The sequence below is a fragment of the Budorcas taxicolor genome, chromosome 19, assembly GCF_023091745.1.
Source record: "Budorcas taxicolor isolate Tak-1 chromosome 19, Takin1.1, whole genome shotgun sequence".
Classification (NCBI taxonomy): Eukaryota; Metazoa; Chordata; class Mammalia; order Artiodactyla; family Bovidae; genus Budorcas; species Budorcas taxicolor.
In genome coordinates this window covers 21,517,311-21,535,624 of record NC_068928.1, presented here as the reverse complement: position 1 = coordinate 21,535,624, position 18,314 = coordinate 21,517,311, and positions in this window count along the sequence as shown.

Below are 18,314 nucleotides of genomic sequence, written 5' to 3'. Positions count from 1 at the left end.
ATAGCAAAAAGGTCTTCACTCTGCTTCCCAGAGTGTTTGTGAAGTGAGCCCCCTCTTAAACCGAATTCCCTTACTGAATTTATGATCACTCTCTCCCCAAAACCTTTTTCATTTCTTGACCCTTTGACCTGAGTCCCGAGCTAACTGAACATAAATCAACCAGTAATCAGATGACTCAGACTGCTGTTTGCAGATATCAACACAAATGTACTAAAATTGGTGGTGTAGAGCTTATCATTTGGGGAAGGAAATGGCAACCCACTCCAGTGTTCTTGCCTGGAGAATCTCAGGGACGGGGGAGCCTCGTGGGCTGCCGTCTATGGGGTCGCACAGAGTCGGACACGATTGAAGCGACTTAGCAACAGCAGCAGAGCTTATCATTAACCTGTAGACTCAGGTTGTTTCTCCAGGGCAAGAAGTGCTCACCAACCCCCGAGCCACGGATCGCCTGGCTTGAGAATGGTAAACTAGAGACATGCTGACTCCTGCAACTGTGATTAAGGAATGTCACAAGACAATGATTAACCCCAGCCAGTTTGTTCTCCCCCTTTCAAAACAAAACTACGAAGTCAACGACCAAGCTGGAGTGGATCTGAGGCTTGTCTCCCACTGCTTGGCTGGGTGCTCAATCGGGTCGGACTCCTTGTGATCCCAAGGACTGATGCCCACCAGGCCTCTGTGTCCATAGAAATTTCCAGGCAAGAATCCTGGAGTGGGTTGCCATTTCCTCCTCCAGGGGATCTTCCCAACTCAGGGACTGAGCCCACGTCTCTTGCATCGGCAGGTGGATTCTTTACCACTGAGCCACCTGGGAAGCAATAAACCTTGACTTCACTGCAAACTCCCGCTGTCAGAGTTTGGCTTTCTGGGCTGTGGGCACACGAGCCCTTTGCTCTGCTACACTTGCCCGTGAGCCTGCAGCATGGAAAGTGTGCCCAGTGTGGGTATGGGTATGTGTGTGGTTGGTGAGTGTGCCCCCAAAGCACAATTCCCTACTCCCCTCCCCAGCCTGTCACCCCACCCCTACTCCACACACCTGCTGGAACCTGCACGGAGCTGGAGGAGACAAGCAGGTGTTTTAAATCTGCTTTGATGGAAACTTCTATTCGCAGTCAAAATGAATACCCTGCAGGAAGCATGAGGAAGGGATTTTGAGAAGCTGTGGTGCCTCTTGCACCCCAGGGCTGTGGCAGAAATTCCTATTCCCGAGGTTGGCCCAGGTACACGTGGTTCCCCTGTACGAATAATCAGATGGGCCCACTGCAGGCAGAGGATGTGTGGAAATTGTGAAAGTTCCCCTCTTCCTGCTTTATTTGCTGCCCAATCCCAGCCTGGAGCCCTGAAAACAGTTGGATTTCTGAGGCCTCGGGCATAGCTGAATGGCCTCCCCCCCCAGCCTACCCACCTTGCCCCGTTGCTGGAGGGTCCCTCCCTGGAGCTGCCAGGCAGGACTGGTTGGCTAGAAGCTGGGCCCTGCCAGGGTTTCTCCTTCTGCATTATTGATCTGCTGCCTGGCTGTGGACATGAATAATTCATCAGGGAGGAAGCATGAGGATGGCAAACCCGAGGCATCCGGGCTCCTCCCCGCCTCCAGCTCAGGGCTTACTCCACTCTGCTTAATGGGCTTCGAGGGAGGCCCTGCTGATTCTCCAGGTTCTCCTCCTGCTGGATGCTGGATGAGCTGTTTGGGGTGGGGGGCGGTCAGAGAACAGGAGTGTGGGATCCCTGGATGTGGGTGTAGGTGAGCAGGGCTGGCAACATGGGGCAAGAGGGCAATATCAAAAGAATGACTCAGAACCCCTTCAGGAGTTTTCCCTCTGACTGAACTTTTCCAAAGCACAGTTTCAGGGGCTTCAAAGCCTCCAGGGAGAGGCAGAGGGGCTGCGGGTGTTGGGGTCTGCCCATCCCTTGACGCTGTGTCTCTGGCATTAAATTCTGTTCAATGGTCCCACTTAACATGTATTTATTTATTTCTAAAATTAATTTATTTTAATTGGAGGATAATTACTTTACAATACTGTGATGGTTTTTGCCATACATTGACATGAATCAGCCACAGGTGCACTAAACACATATTTATTAAGGGTAATGTCTGTGTACAGTCTCAGGCCAGACTCAGGTGTGCAAGAAATGTTTGGTTGTTTTTCCTTTATATCTGACTTCATCTCTCCGTTGTCTCCATTCTGCCTAGTGGCAGAAACTTAAGCCCAGTCATTTCAGAGTTTCTTCCACTTTCCCTGGAGACGACAGCATGCTGGGGTGTCCAGGACACAAGCAGCCACAGTCTGGTCCTTGGTGGCATCGCAAGGCATCCCCATTCTGTCACCCTCACTGGCAGATGGCTGCTGGGTCAACTTTCAATGTGCTGAAAATATTTACTATCTGGTCTCTTACAGAAAAAGTCTGTCAATCTCTGATTTAGAAGGAGTTCTCCACAAGTTCTATTTATGATATCTGTGCCCTGGGCCATAAGGAAAAGTGTCAAGCCTGACAGTAGATTGCAAATACTCTTCCAAAGCAGGAAACAAGCAGATTTGTACCCTTCAGCAATTGCTACTAAAAACAAACTGCAAATAGTGAGAGTAATAATAATAATCCTGGTCGTCTCAGCTCTTTCCAGGCCATGCGGACTCGGTTGCAACTCCTTAGCTCTGTTGTTGTAGCACAAAGGAGTATGACTGTGCTCCAATAAAACTTTATTTATAACAACATGGGGGTGGACAGTGATTGGCCCGTAGGTTGTAGTTTGCTAACCCTATTCTAAATCTGCTCAATGTACTAGTTTCTGTGGCAGTCTAGCTTTTCACTGAACTCATTTTCCTTTGAATCTTGGGCACCTAGCTATATTTCCCAGATTCCCTTGCTGTTGAATGCGGCCATGTGACTAGGTTTTGGCCAAGTAAACATGGATGGATGTGACATGCTTCATTTCCAGGCCTGGCCCTTAAAAACGCACCCCCCAGAATCCTCCATGTCTCCCATCTGCCAACTGGATGTCAACTCCCAAGACAACTTGGAAGCTGGTCATTGAAAACAGCAGAGATGCGGCCCCTGGGTCCCTGGATTACTACATGGAGCACAGCAGCCCCTTCCTCAACCCCAAGCTACTGATTGGGTTTATGTGTATTATGCCACCTGAGATTTCAGGATTTATGGACCTAATTCAATTTCTTTCCTTTTTTGTTACGCATTTTACAGATGGGAAAGTTGTTGAGTTGCTAAGTCATGTCTGACTCTTTTGCCACCCCATGGGCTGTGACTTGCCAGGCTCCTCTGTCCATGGGATTTCCCAGGCAAGGACACTGGCGTGGGTTGCCATTCCCTTCTCCAGGAGATCTTCCTGACCCAAGTATCAAACCCGCGTCTCCTGCATTGCATTCTTTACTGCTGAGCTATTACAGAAGCCCCAGGAAAATTAGATGAGCTAATTTAAGGTGTGGCATACCAAGGGCTTCCCAGGCAGCCCTAGTGGTAAAGAATCTGCCTGTGAGTGTAGGAGGCGAGAGACAGTGATTCAGTCCCTTGGTCAGGAAGATCCCCTGGAGTAGGAAGTGGCAACCCACTAGACTATTCTTTCCTGGGAAATTCCACAGACAGAGGAGCCTGGCAGGCTATATATAGTCCATGGGGTCACAAAGAGTCAGACATGACTGGGTATGGACGCACACTACATGCTACATACCAGAGTATTGCCTGAGTGGTCTAAGAAATATCAAGTTAAAATTCATTCACTAAACAAACATGTGTTGGCCTACTATGTGCCAGACACTGTGCTGAGTATACCATACTGAACAAAACCAACTAGATCTCTGCCCTCAAGGACTTCATAGTCTAGTATCTAGAGAGATACTAATCAGGATCTATGACAGGAGGTAAGAAATGTCCATGAAAGTGTGTGATGGAGTTAACACAGATGATGGAATCGGGGAAGTTCTCCCTAATGAAATGGCATTTACGCTGAGTCCCGAAGGAGCTGCTCAGTGAGGAAGCGGGGAAGGTGTTGAGGCAGAGCCAGGCCAGTGGCCAGCACAGGCCAAGGTCCAGGTGGGAAAGTGCTGGGCTCATCACACCAAAATATCAGGAAGGCCAGCTGATGCACCTGGCTCATGGCCCACTGGTGATTAATCCCTTATTGAAGGTAGATAAATGACAGTGCTGGGGTTGACTGAATGCTCATTTCTTACAATAAACACCATTTAAAGAAGTGCAGAAGGAAATGGCAATCCACTCCAGTATTCTTGCCTGGGAAATCCCATGGACAGAGCAGCCTGGTTGGCTCCAGTCCATGGGGTCGCAAACGGTTGGGCACAGCATAGTCATAAACAGCAACAGCAGCACTTAAAGAAGAAGGAATGAAACGGCGGATCATCAGCAGCTAAACTGGAAACAAACATGGACAATGCCAAAGCTCTCGCTGCAAACTCCCAAGTGCCAGGCCATGGGGTGGGAATCAGGGGCAGGGAGAGGAGGTAGGATTCGCACTCCCCATGTCCAGGCACTCTGGGGGTCCCTAGGGAGGTGTGGGCAGCCCATACAGTGACCACCCGGCAGGGAGGCAGAGGGTGACCATGCTTCGGCCCAAAAAGGGGTCTTCACAGCAAAGGGCTGTTGTCAAACAGATCCAGGAAACAGTGAGTTAAATAAAGCTAATTGCAGCTGCTTTATTGTCAGACTCCTCAGAACTTTTACTACATCGATGTGCAACCTGAATCTGTGCGAGAGGGTTCAGTTCAGTTCAGTCGCTCAGTCGTGTCCGACTCTTTGTGACCCCATGAATCGCAGCACGCCAGGCCTCCCTGTCCATCACCATCTCCCGGAGTTCACTCAGACTCACGTCCATTGAGTCAGTGATGCCATCCAGCCATCTCATCCTGGGTCGTCCCCTTCTCCTCCTGCCCCCAATCTCTCCCAGCATCAGAGTCTTTTCCAATGAGTCAACTCTTCGCATGAGGTGGCCAAAGTACTGGAGCTTCAGCTTTAGCATCACTCCTTCCAAAGTAATCCCAGAGTTGATCTCCTTCAGAATGGACTGGTTGGATCTCCTTGCAGTCCAAGGGACTCTCAAGAGTCTTCTCCAACACCACAGTTCAAACGCATCAGTTCTTTGGCGCTCAGCCTTCTTCACAGTCCAACTCTCACATCCATACATGACCACTGGAAAAACCATAGCCTTGACTAGATGGATCTTAGTCAGCAAAGTAATGTCTCTGCTTTTGAATATACTATCTAGGTTGGTCACAACTTTTCTTCCAAGGAGTAAGCGTCTTTTAATTTCATGGTGAGAGAGGGTAGGGACATGGTATTTCCTAAATTTAATGCACCGCCAAGCTTTGAGATGCGTTTTCTTGCTAAACTATTTTAGATTTGCTGAGCCAAGCATTTCTCTATGTTATTAAAGACTCTTCGTAAACATCATTTTTTTAGTGGCTGTATAATAGGTATAACCTGGAGAAGGGCATGGCAACCCACTCCAGTGTTCTTGCCTGGAGAATCCCAGGGACAGAGGAGCCTGGCGGGCTACAGTCCCTGGGGTCACAGAGAGTCAGACACTACTGAGTGACTGCCACATAATAGTTATAAGCCATCATTAATGTATTACCCTATCTTTTCTCCTGTTGCTCGGCATTTAGGTCTCCAATTTTTCCTCTCTCTGATTTTTCTTTTTTCTGCCTATAATTTAAAAACAGGGCTTAAGCACCAGGGGAGCAAATTCTGAAGGTGCGTTAGGAACTGCTCTGGCTACTGGGGGCTCGTTGGGTTCCATTGCTCTCTGGAACTAGGGAGAAGAAAGAGCCGTGCCTAGGGTCGACTCATCACCATGGCAACCACAGGCTCAGGAAGAGGGAAGATGCTGGCAGGTGGGACTTCACAAGGAAGCCCCAGTGACTGGGCCCATGGAGCCCTGAGGCCGGCCTGATCTGTTGGAGGACCCTCTGGGAATGATGGATGGGCCTCTAAACCGCTTTTACTTTCTTCACAGCTGCTGGAAGCACCAGGCTACCAGCCAGAAGACTCCTTCTCCATATGAATCTGCCTGTTGGGGCAAATTGGGAGGCAGAGGTCAGGAGCTAGGGAAGTGGGTGGCTGAGGGTAGATGAGCCCACATTCCTGCCTTCTCATTGGATGGAGAATCTTCTACACATTTCCTAATCACTTTTGAATTCAGGGAAGTTTTAACAAGGATCCCTTTGTACACAGCTGCTTGTCAGGGGAAGAGGTTTCTGGGTGAGAGGAGAAGGTCTCCTTGGAACTCTCCCAGGAATGCAGTGGGCAGGAGGGCCATGGATACACATCATGGCCCAGAAGCCTCTGTCTGCTTGCCTGATTCTCAGGCCCCTCAGATGTGATCAACAACCTTCCTCCATGAGAACTTTCTGTGCTCCCTGGCCCATGCAATAGTCATTCTTTAAGCCTTTTTCTTTTTTAAACATCAAAACTATCCAACTACTAGACACCATGCTGATATCAGCAGTCACTATTGGGTGGGGAAGTGGCCCTGGAGTGGTGAGCCAGGCAGCCTTCAGTTTTTATGCCACATACTTCAGATCCTCGGAATCTTCCAGCAAGCATTTATATCTGTATTACTTGAACAATTTATAATTTAATTTAAAAAGTAGGAATGTATGACAGAGGAGAAAATCTTTCCCATATTCCATTAGCTGAGGCAATCAATGTGAATATCTGAGCATACTTCTTCCAGGCTTTTAAAAAGGAATCTGTTTTTAATATACAGCAAGTCACTTTATAATAAAAGGGCTCTCATCTAAGTGCTCTTAGCACTGTAGCTGGACTCTACAGTGCTTTTAAGTAACAGGTCCCTTCAAGCCCACCTCCGCACACAAGCCAGTGTCAGAACCACAAAACGGCGCCATAGGGGTGGGGTGGGGTGGGGTGGATGCTGTCAGAGGGGCTGGAAGCCTTAAGGAGCTCTTCCCCTCCTTGGACTGACTGACTGAGCGGGTGGGTCTCCAGACAGGCTCCATCCATCATCCCTCCAGCAGGGCCAGCAGCCCCTCCCCAGGGCTCACGTCTGACCTTTGCTTTGGAGTCAGTACTTGGTCTGGGTCCTTGCCCTAGAACTGGGTACTTCTGTCTGGCTTTTGTGTGGTCTCCTCTCAGCCCCATCCCGGGCCTCCTGGCTGGAACCTGCCCTCCCACGACCAACCCCAGCTGGAGGTAGATGCCCCTGGAACCTCCATGCCCCACTGAGGTCGGAGCTCCCCACTCTTTGCTGACCTCTCTGGGGAGCTGTGGCTGCAGCACGGCATCCACGGATGGGACAGTTTGGATGCTGCAGAGTCAACTGTGATGGGCTTAAACCCAGATGGAAAAAAAGGCCTGCGTGATTTTACCCTTCAAACCAGACCTCACAGTCCTCCCCAAACCCACCCACCTGCTGGAAAGCTGACGGAAGTCCCAGGCCAGGCATCCTCTGGGTGATTGGCCAGGAGAGACATTCTAGAGCCTGAGGACATTCCCTGAAGACGGGGACACGCAGTTCCAGGCAGGGCTGGCTTGTTCTCCCCGGGGAACCAAGCGCAATGAACTCATGTTTTGATCACGGCCCGGGGGAGCCGCTCTGGCGCTGGGTGAACGGGCAGGAGGTAAACAGGCACCGAGGAGACCGGCTCCTGCTCCCTGTGCAGCTGGTCACACATAAACACAGCACAGTGGCGACAGGCTAGAAAGTGGGGGAAGAGCGGGGGAATCTCTCACCAGCCACTTCTCCCTTCTGGGTGACTCCCGGGAGTGTGGAGTGGTTTTTCCTTCCTTAATTTCATTCTGATTGCAAAATTAATACACCTTCATTGTGGCACACTTGGAAAATGCAGAAAGTGTAACAAACAAAAACAAAAATGTCTCCAAATCGCGTTCTCCAGCCACTCTTTCACCAGCCTTCGTTTTGGCATCACGCTGGCCAGCAACTGAACTCCTCTTACTGACTTCTTTGTTTGCTGGTTTACTGTCTGTTCCTCTCCCACCAGAATCTTAATTCTATCCCCCCCCTTTTTTTTTTTAATGTATTTGCTGTGGGTTTGGTTTGTTGCGCATCTAGAGTGTATACAAGTTGAGTTGTACAGAAGCCCAGGAAAGAGTCTGTCTTGAGTCCGCCTGGCACACGGTTAATGACTGAGGCCCAAGAAAGAGCTGGGCGTGTGGTGTGTGCACGCTCAGTTGTGTCCTACTCTTTCACAACTCCATGGACTGTAGCCCTCCAGGCCCCTCTGTGCATGGGATTGCCCAGGCAAGCATGCTGGAGCGGGTTGCCATCTTCTCCTCTGAGGGATCTTCCTGACCCAGGGGTTGAACCCGAGTCTCCTGCATTGGCAGGTGGATTCTTTACCACTGAGCCACCTGTTTTATTGGATGTCTGACAAGTGAATGAATCCAGAATGACGTGTATGTTTTCACTCAGTGGTGATGACCCAGTCCATGCTATTTTGTATACTGATCTCTGTATGTTCTTCATGCCAGTTGGGGTGGCATGGGGGAGAGAGTGGGCGTGGCTCTGGGCCCAAATCTCTGCCCAGGGAGGACGGGGAACGACACAGAGAAAGTGGTCTAGGGATGGTGATGTCAGAGTCCTACATTTGCCCTGTGTGGGGACTACATCTCATAACTCTTTGGGGTTGTCTGTACAAAAATTTGAGAGCTTAGCTGAACTAGCTCAAGGCCTCAGAGCTGATCAGCAGTAGAGTTATACTTGGAACAATAATATAAGCTTTTTTTTTAATATCAAATCAGAAATACAGGTTTCATATCAAAAAGGCTTTTAATTAAAAGAAGCTCTGAAGCACATCCTTGTCAACTGCACACTGTTCTATTGAAAGCCTTAGTCTCTGCTGATAAGAACTGAATTCAACAAAGAGGTCTGGTTAGCTGATTAATTAACCGAGGCAGAGTTCTTACAAGCATTTGAATTGGTGATCCTGGTCTCGTTCAATGCAGAAAGATAAAGATTCTCTTGCTGACATATTGGTTTAATGTATGAATTTGCCTTTATCCATCTGAAAGGTAAAGCTCTATGTCTGTAAAGTATATTTGAGATCATTGTGAAAAAATTGTGGTTAAGGCAGGAGATGGTAATAGTTCATCAGCTGTATATATTCATCACTTCAAATGAAATATGTCAATTGCACTTGCCAATTAAAAATAAACTAGTTCACTTTTCTGGGTCTTTGTTCTTTCAAAACCAAAAACTTTCTCTGAATGACTTTTGAGATGACTGTTGCAATTTGCGGTCACCCACCAGTAACAGCTTACAAGTGCGATCCAACAAGAGAACTTCTAATTTAAAATCCAGCAAAGTGGGACTTCCTTGGTGGTCCAGTGGTTAAGACTTCACCCTCCAATGTAGGGGGTGCAGGTTCCATCTCTGGTCTGGAAGCTAAGATCCCATGTGTCTTGAGGCCAAGAAAACCTAAACATGAAACAGAGCAATATTGTAACAAATTCAATAAAGACTTTGAAATGGTCCGTGTAAAAAATAAAATAAAATAAAATGTAGCCAGGTCTATCTGTCCCCCAAACCCGGTCTCTGTCCCAGCCGCCTCCCCTGATGTCGTCGGTCTTCTTTCTGGTCACTCGCAGCCATCAGCACTTACCCAGCCAGAAGTGTATCTGGTACGGATGGAGCTTCATGGACCAAATCATTTCAACGAGAGGTCTTCGGGTTCTCATCTCTGGATGGCCACTCCTGTTTCTGGGAGATCTGTTCCTAAAAGTTTCCTGAAGCTCAGACCCAGCTCCAACAGTAGCCCCGATGGGTCCAACCACACCAAGGGCAAAGTCCCCTGGCTTAGGAGCCTCCTTGAGAAAGCCATGTCCCAGGAGGCTGGAGTCCCCAGAGAACCCTCTACCCCAGGACACATCCCTTGCTCAGAAGCATCTCCCCAGGGCAGATCAGGGGTGCGTGGAGGTGGGGAGTTTGGGGGGCGGGTGCTGAGCACCAGAGACTCATTCTCAGGAGATACCAGGTCCCGCAGGGAGCAAAAACCACCTCCCCCGAGCCCTCTCCTTGCTTGAAGGAAGGATTCACTGATGTAGGAGAAAATCTTCCCTCTGAGGACATGGACATTAACTGGAGACCAGGAGACATGAAAAAGTCACCCCTCCATGGATGGCTAGTAGAGGGCAGCTATACAGGGCACAGGTGAATTCAATCCATAGTAAACTGCAGATCTGCATTTTCACCAAAAGCTTCAGTCTCATTTTTCCTTTAACTTTTTATTTTGTATTGGGGTATAGCCAATTAACAACGCTGTGACGGTTTCAGGCGAACAGTGAAGGGACTCAGCCACACGTATACATGTATCCATCTCCCCCAAACTCCCCTCCCATCCAGGCTGCCACACAATATTGAGCAGCGTTCCATGTGCTATACAGTAAGTTTTTGTTGGTTATCCATTTAAAAGATAGTAGTGTGTACATGTCAATCCCAAACTCCCTAACTATCCCTTCCCCTTGTCAGTCTCATTTTTAATGCTAATTACCTGGGGAAAAATCATGAGATACCCCATTCTACTCTCAGAAGCTCTATTTTATTTACTTGGCCACCCTATGCAACATGTGGGGTCCTTGTTCCCTGACCAGGGATTGAAGCCAAGCCCCCTGCAGTGGAAGCTAGGAGTCTTAACCACTGGACCCCCAGGGAATTCTCCAGAAGCTCACATTTCTTCTTGCCCTTAGCTGTCCTTATCAGAGTTAAAGATGGCTGCCAGACCCCTGTGAATGGTCTCTCCTCCCCTATATCAGCCAAAGGGGGAACTAATGAGGCATAAGAGGCCAGGTCTCTGGCCATTAATGCAAACACAAAAATCTCTTCTGTCAGGTCAGCTCTGCACCCCTGCCTCTGTTGATATACTTATGAGCATTACCTCTCAGTTTTAATTATGACATAACTATGGCAGCAATCTCTATTTCCACTTTAAAAATTTATTTATTTGCTTGGCTGTGCTGGGTCTTAGTTGTGGCATGCAGGATCTAGTTTCCTAACCAGGGATCAAACCCAAGCCCCCTGCATGGGGAGCATGGCGTCTTAGCTACTAGACCATCAGGGAGGTCCCTCAGGCTCCAAGGAGTTGATCATTAGCTGGACTGACTGCAAGGCCATGTTGCTAAGCAAAAGTAGAGATGAGATTCAAACCCCTGTCTTCTAACTCTAGGTTAATGCTCCCTCCTTCTTGGCTGGCTGCACCCCCAGAATCCTAGTCATGCTTCTTCTCCATCCATCCTAGTCCCATCTAGGACTCTCTAGGACCATCCTAGTCCCTCTTCTCCATCTGTCTGGGTACCACCAAGTTCCAGGTCCAAGGCGAGTCCCCCTTTCTTCAGGAAATAAATACTGTGACTTAAAGCAAGATGCTTTTGCCTGATGTGAATATAGTATTGCTTAGCTACATAATGTGCTTCTGGGCATTGAAAGTCAGCCCCAAAAGAGCTCTTTCAGGCAGCATCTGCTGAAGTCTGTGGCTAATTGACTGTCTGGGGAGGCTGATGCAGCTGTAGCGAAATGCTGATCTTCCAGTCTCATCACTCAGAGTGAGCTGTTGAGCTGGGATACCGTTTCCTCCATGTGTCAGCATTTTTGAAACAGCTGCTGACGACTCTGGTAAAGCCCAGTAGGAAGTGGGGACTCCCCGAAAGCAGCCTGTGACCTAAAGACATTCAGCCCCCAGGCCAGTGATCCCAGTCCCGCTGGAAGTCAGAAAGCAGAGGTTCTCAGCGCTGACTACAAGATGGACTCACCTAGAGAGGTTACCAAAATTTCCAACATCTGGGCTCCACCCCAGTGCAATTGTACTGAAATTTTGGGGGGTAGAAATGGAATGTGCTTGCATCTAACTCTGCGATCTCATGGACTGTAGCCTGCCAGGCTCCTCTGTCCATGGGATTTCCCAGGCAAGAATCCTGGAGTGCGTTGCCATTCCCTTCTCCAGCGGATCTTCTTGACCCACGTCTTTAGCATCTCCTGCATTGGTGGGTGGCGGGCAGGTTCTTCACCAGTAGTGCCACCTGTGAAGCCCTAGAAATGGAACATATATCAGTTCAGTTCAGTCACTCAGTCGTGTCCGACTCTTTGCGACCCCATGAATCGCAGCATGCCAGGCCTCCCTGTCCATCACCAACCCCTGGAGTTCACTCAGACTCGCGTCCATCGAGTCTGTGATGCCTTCCAGCCATCTCATCCTGGGTCGTCCCCTTCTCCTCCTGCCCCCAATCCCTCCCAGCATCCGAGTCTTTTCCAATGAGTCAACTCTTCGCATGAGGTGGCCAGAGTATTGGAGTTTCAGCTTCAGCATCAGTCCTTCCAATGAACACCCAGGACTGATCTCCTTTAGGATGGACTGGTTGGATCTCCTTGCAGTCCAAGGGACTCTCAAGAGTCTTCTCCAACACCACAGTTCAAAAGCATCAATTCTTCAGTGCTCAGCTTTCTTCACAGTCCAACTCTCACATACATACATGACCACTGGAAAAACCATAAGCTTGACTAGACGGACCTTTGTTGGCAAAGTAATGTCTCTGCTTTTGAATATGCTGTCTAGGTTGGTCATAACTTTCCTTCCAAGGAGTAAGCGTCTTTTAATTTCATGGCTGCAGTCACCATCTGCAGTGATTTTGGAGCCCCCAAAAATAAAGTCTGACACTGTTTCCACTGTTTCCCCATCTATTTCCCATGAAGTGGTGGGACCAGATGCCATGATCTTTATTTTCTGAATGTTGAGCTTTAAGCCAACTTTTTCACTCTCCTCTTTCACTTTCATCAAGAGGCTTTTTAGTTCCTCTTCACTTTCTGCCATAAGAGTGGTGTCATCTGCATATCTGAGGTTATTGATATTTCTCCTGGCAGTTTTGATTCCAGCTTGTGCTTCTTCCAGCCCAGTGTTTCTCATAATGTACTCTGCATAGAGGTTAAATAAGCAGGGTGACAATATATATATGTTGCTGCTGCTAAGTCGCTTCAGTCGTGTCTGACTCTGTGCAACCCCCATAGACGGCAGCCTACCAGGCTCCTCCATCCATGGGATTTTCCAGGCAAGAGTACTGGAGTGGGTTGCCATTGCCTTCTCTGATTCATATATATATAGGGTTGGTCAAAAAGTTCATTTGGGTTTTTCAGTAGGATGTTAATGGAAAACCTGAATGAACTTTTTGGCCAACTCAATATATAGTTAACTGTCTCCTTCCCGGGTGATTCTAATACGCCACAAGGATCAAGAACAATCGCTGTAGTGAATCAACAAATAGGAGATGGAGTGTTCCAAAGAATGGACATTGCTGTGGTTCCTTTTAAAAGGAGTCTTGCAAGGGAGGTCACTGAGTTCCCCTCACTCAACCCTGCTTCTATAAAACCAACCTCGGCTGGCTCCAGGTGGGCTAGTCTCTCCATTCTGGCACTTCTCCTTTGGGCTCCCTTCTTATATCGACTAGCCTAGACCTTTCTTCACAGCAAACTGGAGAGCTCAGCTGGGTTCAACTGAAAAAAGGCAAGCAAATACACACACTCATCCAGAAAGAAACGATGGGGTTGCAGACGTAACAGTAGTTTGGGAGTTGGCAGAAGGTATCCTGCTTTTAAGATTTTTAAAAAGAAAAACAAAGTGTTGCTCAGTTATTTATAATGGGATAAAAATGGGAAATCACTTTATAGATTAAAAAAGAGTGTTATATCCAGGGACTGCCCCTGGTGGTCCAGTGGTTAAGACTGTGCTTCCACTGCAGGGAGCAAGGGTTCGATTCCTGATCGAGGAACTAAGATTCCACATGCCTCAAGGTGTGGCCCACCTCCCCTCCCAAAATAGTGCTTGCTGTTGTTCAGTCGCTAAGCCATATCTGACTTTTTATAACCCATGGGCTGGAGCATGCCAGGTTCCTCTTCCCTCCACTATCTCTTGGAGTTTGCTCAAATTTATGTTCATTGACTAGGTGATGCTATCTAGCTCCTCATCCTCTGCCACCCCCTTCTCCTTTTGCCTTCAATCTAAACATTGTAATATCTGTACAATTAAATAATCAGGAGTTGGGCATCTGCATAATGAAATTCAACACAACCATTGCAAAGGATGCTGTGGCTGAAAATTGAATGACACTGGAGGCTCTATAGCTGTGTTGCATGAAAAAACCTGGTCACAAGATAATACGTGACATAGGATTCCAATTTTAAAAATATGCGTGTGCTTAAGATTTTTTTTTAAATGAAAAACATTCCATGCATTAACAGCCAATTATCACAGAATGTTGGGGATAAATATGTATTTTTATTTTTCTACTTGATCTTTATTTCTATAATAAACACCCATTAATTTTGTGAGGGGAAAAGCATAATAAAAAGCTTAGATGCTGAGTCACTGAACTGATCCCTAAAACTTTGTCATTTTCAACAGAAAGATGCAGAGTTGCAGGCTGAAATAAAGTTTCACAGCATAATTAATGACATTCAAATAATGACAACAATATAGATCGCTCCCTGGGATAAAGAACTTCTTTAAGGCAAATGTCCACATTTCCTTGGAGTTAAATGTTAATCTGATAGAACCCAGCCCCCTGGAGACGAGATGGATTTTAACTTATGTGAAATTTTTATGAACTCATCAGTGGGTTGGAGCAAAGAGCAGGACCAGAATAGAGTCACAAAGAGGTCTAGGAAGATAAAGCATTTCTTATTAATTCACTACTGCTTTGTTAAAAAGATATGAACCTGGATGAAGCTCTTACTTACCTGGGGTCTGCAAAAGAACACCTACAAGCCTAAGTCATGTCCCAAGGTGGGAAGCAGGGCTGGACGCAGCAAGTGTGCAAGAAAGGAAAATTTACCAAATCCTTTACCACAGACAGGCTGGGAAAGCCATGCTTGTCATCTCTCGCCATAGGTCACCTTCTGGAGGGAAAAGAGAAGAAATTAAAAAGCTGGAATGGTATTCATTTAAATAAAAATTATCAAGTCGGCTTGATGGGGTCTTAGAGAGCCCAGACGTCACCACCGTAAATGATTAAATACAATACGCGAAATCCTCCATGTCTCATGAACAGTCCAGAGCTCTAGTTTTCTACCAGTGTGGATCAATCAGCTCACAGTGCCTAATTTCCCTGATTGAACCCAGGGAAAGGAACCTGAAGGGCTCGGGTGCTGTAAAGCAGGGAGGCAGCAGTTAATGAAGAGGCTGTAGTATCTGACGACATTCATTTCTAGCATGACAACCACTGCACTTCGATGCAGAGCAACCAGGTTCTTCCAGTTATCTTTCTTTCCTTCCTTCTCCTCCTCAATACTTACTGAGCACCTACTATGTTGATTGATAGGGGTTGTGAGATCACAGAGGAAAATAGCAGGCACAGAGGAGTGCAGGTCAGAAAGTCTTCCCAGAGGAAAGACCATTTAAGTTTTTTTTTTTTAATTGAGGTGAAATTAACACAGCATAAAAGGTATCATTTATTTTATAATAAAAATTTTAATTAAAAATTTAAAATTAATTTTTATTGGAGTATAGTTACTTTATAATGGTGTGTTAGTTTCTACTGTACAGCAAAATGGAATGGCCATACATGTACTAAAAATAATCATTTTAAAGTGTACAATTCAGGGACTTCCCTGGTGGTCCAGTAGTTAAGATGTGACCTTCCAGTGCAAAGGGTGCAGGTTTGATCCCTGATGGAAGAACTAAGATCCCACATGCCTCCAGGGCCAAAAAACCCCAACACAAGCCACATTGTAACAAATTCTATAAAGACTTTAAAAACGGTCCATATTAAAAAAAGTATGGCTAAGCCCCTTTGCAGTCCACCTGACACTATCACAACATTGTTAATCAGCCATATTCCAAAATAAAATAAAAACTTTTAAAAAAAGAGAAAAAAATAATAGAGCACAATTCAGTGGTATTTAAAACATCCCCATCATCGTGCAACCGTCACCTATATGTTGTTCCCATTCTGTCACCCCAAAAGGAATCGCCATACCCAATAAGCAGTTACTTCCCATACATAGAGTTTAAAAACAAGAAGCAAGCATTTCACAGGCTGGCTTGGAAAAGAGGCCATTCCAAAAGAGGAAATTCACAAAGCCCTAGGGACATCAGGTCACTTGGGATGGTGCAAATGTGTGTGCTGCAGAAGTGAAGAAGCGATGGGATGAGGCAGGAAGGAAAGGCAGGAGGGGAGGGCAAGATCACGGTGCCACCTAGGTCCCGGTAAGCAGCTCGAGTCAGTCAAGGGTGGTAAGGAGGAATCGGTGGTTCTGGGACACAGTTGAGGAATCATCAACTCTGGGGAGACACTGTCAACTTTAACACGAATGCAGTCTGAGCTAGGGTTTCTCAATCTTGGCACCACTGACATTTTGGGGCCTGATGACTCTTTGCTGTCCTTTGCACTGTGAATTTTTTCACAGCATCTCTGGCTTCTACCCACCACCAGGAGCATCCACCCTACTCTACCCCAGTCCAGTTATGACAACCAAAGATGTCTCCAGAAGTTGCCAAATATTCCCTGGGGGAGAGGCATATTATTTCCCCACTTAACATATCCTGGGGATCATTCAATATCAGTACATAGCAAGTTACCTTTCTTTTTTTAACAGCTGCATAGTATTCCATGATAGAGATTTACATAATTTATTTATTCATCCTCCTTATGATGGATATTTAGGTTACTTACCATCTTTCTTTTACAGTCAATGCTGTTATCAACATCTTTATATATGTGAAGTGAAGGTGAAAGTCAGTCGTGTCTGACTCTGTGACTCATGGACTATAGCCCGCCAGACTCCTCTTCCATGGGATTTTCCAGGCAAGACTACTGGAGTGGGTAGCCATTCCTTTCTCCAGGGGATCTTCCTGACCCAGGGATTGAACCCAGGTCTCCAGCATTGCAGGAAGACTCGTTACTGTCTGAGCAGCCCACATTATTTCTTGAAAAATTTCTGAGCAATTTTGTCCCATTGTTACCTTTGATTTGCTCTCAACAACTGCATCAAGTTGCTAGAGTCCATTTTGCAGATAAGAAAACTGAACTGAGTGGTATAGTGACTTGCCCTTGGTCCAAGAGCATCACATCCAGTGGCAGAATATAGGATTTCTGACTTCAGGCCTTGTTTTTTCCATTGTTGCACCCGGTGGCTCTGATGATTCTCAAGAGAGAAGGAAACTCTGGTTAGGCAAAGGGCAGCTGATGGCTATCAGGACTCTGATCTCTTGGGCTTGTTTACGTGTAAAAGGAGAAGGCTCCCTCACTAAGAGAATAGGATTTTGTATGTGTGATGTGTGTATGCACGCATGCATGTACAAAGCAAAGTACTAGGTGTACACTCTACATGTTAATGTGCTATAATACATTGGTAAGGATGGAAGGAAGCTGCCAAATATTCTTGAACAGAATAATGAGAGATTAGAACTTGTTTAGGAAGATAAACTAGGCAGCTATGTGCAGAGTGGGCAGAGAGAGATTAGATGGGAGGCAGGGCACCCTGTCTAGAGGGTGGCTGCTGTGTGCGGTTTGGAAATGAATCACAGGGCCCCAGCTTGTGGGAGAGGACTCAGAACTGATTCCAGGGCAAAAACCCCCAAAATGCTGTATTCTCAGCCTGTTATTTTTTTTTTTGGCAGCTGCAGGATCTTATTACACCAACCAGGGATCAAACCTGTGCCCCCTGCATTGGGAGCATGGAGTCTTAACTACTGGACCACAGGGAAGTCTGTGTGTGTTCTCCTTAATGAGGAGAACTGTTTAAAAAAAAGTGCCACATTTACTAAGACAGAACGTGTCACTTTGCAGGAAATAATGTTTAAACCGTATTTTCTTGGCACTGAGTTAAAAGGAGCTCCCAACCATAGTTGCCTGCTCTCCCTCAAACTGTAAGCAGTTTCACCAGTAAGAAGATTCACTGGATGTTTGAGAGAATCTAAAAGAAATGTACTAATTAAGGGAAAGTGACTGTTTCCTAAAGAGCTGTATATCTCAAAGGAGGGAAAACGATTAGCACAGATCAGGATCACAAATTAGTAGGCAGTTTTACAAGGATGATGAGAACACTGTTGAAGATCTCTGGGATTCCTCTAAGCAGAAAGTTATGACAGCCTTTCAGCTCCCAATCTTCTTGGCTTTTAAGTGTCTTCGGAGAGTTAGTAATAAAGAGCTCTGCAAGCTCATCAACTCTGCCAAAGTGGGAAATCTTAGCCGAGTGGAGCAGAAGGTGTCGGGCTGAAGTGTATTCCTGTTTCAACTCAGACGGCAAATCTGTCTTCAGAAGGAGGAATACACTTGTTTTTCTCATGGCTCTTGCTTTAGAGAAAATGTCCTGATAGCTAACACTTTTG